This window comes from Orcinus orca, chromosome 17, assembly GCF_937001465.1.
Source record: "Orcinus orca chromosome 17, mOrcOrc1.1, whole genome shotgun sequence".
NCBI classification, from domain to species: Eukaryota; Metazoa; Chordata; class Mammalia; order Artiodactyla; family Delphinidae; genus Orcinus; species Orcinus orca.
In genome coordinates, this window is record NC_064575.1 from 40,471,177 (window position 1) to 40,473,022 (window position 1,846).

Below are 1,846 nucleotides of genomic sequence, written 5' to 3' on the forward strand. Positions count from 1 at the left end.
TGTGTTGGGTCTTTGTTGCTGCACATGGGCTTTCTCTAGTTGGGGCGAGTGGGGGCTACTCTACATTGTGGTGTGCGGGCTCCTCATTGCTGTGGCTTCTCTCGTTGCGGAGCACGGGCTCTAGGCACTGGGGTTTCAGTAGTTGTGGCACGCGGGCTTCAGTAGTTGTGGCTCATTGGCCCTAGAGCACAGGCTCAGTAGTTGTGGCGCACGGGCTTAGTTGCTCCGCGGCATGTGGGATATTCCCAGACCAGGGCCCGAACCCATGTCCCCTGCACTGGCAGGAGGATTCCCAACCACTGTGCCACCAGGGAAGTCCCCACACAGAGAATCTTAAGGTCAAAACATACAACTCGATTAACTACACGTCCTCCTGTTCACATTTCCCTCATCTTTTCTTCATCTTCTGTCTATGTTTCCTTGGCCCTGTTTATATTAAGTGCTTTTGCCATTATATTTGATTGTCTGTATTCAGGTGAGTTACCACAATGCTTTATGAGACATGGTAGGATATAAATGCATTTAAGTTATATATATATATATATATATATATATATATGTGTGTGTGTGTATATATATATATATGTAGTTTGCTTGAGTGCAGTGTTTTTTGTTTTCTGTACTGAATTCATTAGCATGGGTCGGTATAAAATTTAGCATAGGTCAATATGTAATTTGTAAACTAATAAGGTCTTAAAAGTGAGGAATTAAGTCTTTTAAATTTAATTATTTATTGTAAAGAGCAGAATAGCATACATAAACAGGTGCCTAAGGAAAATTTGTATTCTAATATGGAACTCTCACGAACACTTTTTTTTTCTTCTAATGGTATGATAGTAGGCCATTTGATTATTTCTATTTTTATGGCTTTAACTTTAGAACAATGAAATATTCGTAAATTTTAAAAAAGTATTTTTCTTTATTTGATGCGGGTGGGATACTGGAGAAATGAAAGGTCAAACACCTATCGAGGAATCCATACTTGTCTATATATTGTGTACTTTTATTTCAAGAACTGATTTAAAATTCCTAAAAGGATGCTATAATAAGTTATTATGCCATTTTACAGACTGAATTAAGTCAATTTCAGGGAGGTATGAAACTTGCCTAAGGCTATCCAGCTACCAAGCGGTAGAAGTGAGAATTAAATCCAGGTATACCTATCGCCAAAGTTTCTGTTCATCACTTTACATCATCCACTTTTAATAGCCAATGCTTTCCTGCTTACAAATATGACTGAGGTTGCCAGACAGTCAACATTCCTTTTTAATCAGATAGAAAAATTACTGTTGACTCTCTAAAGACATATTCCTTTTCCATTAAGTGACTTTAGTTGTTCAAATGATACTTCCAGACAGTAGTAATCATACAGTTGGGGACTAAGAACAGAACTCGGGGATGTGTCTAGCAGTCAGTAAAGACCAACTGGGCTCACTGATGATATTTACGGTCATTTCCTCTAGACTAACATAATCTTATTAATAAGACCCTAATAATTCACAGCAGTGCCCTTGCCTGATTGTTTGTTCTTCTCCCTCTATCACTCTCTCTTTCCCCATATTATTATTATTTTTGGCAATTTTTGGTGAATTAAATTCAGGGATTAGTACTCAGGAGTACTCGTCACAAAAGCAGAGAATCTTAGCTCACACCAAAGGAAGAAAAGAGAGAAAAAGTATAAATTATATGAATACACACACATACACACATGTGCCAACTATATGCTGCACTTCTCCAAAATCTATTCGGTATCTGCACATTTACTGTATATTAGCAGTAAGACCAGAAATGAGCGTAACGCTCTGTTTACAAGGCACAGAAAAGAGACCCAAATATGGAAATTACT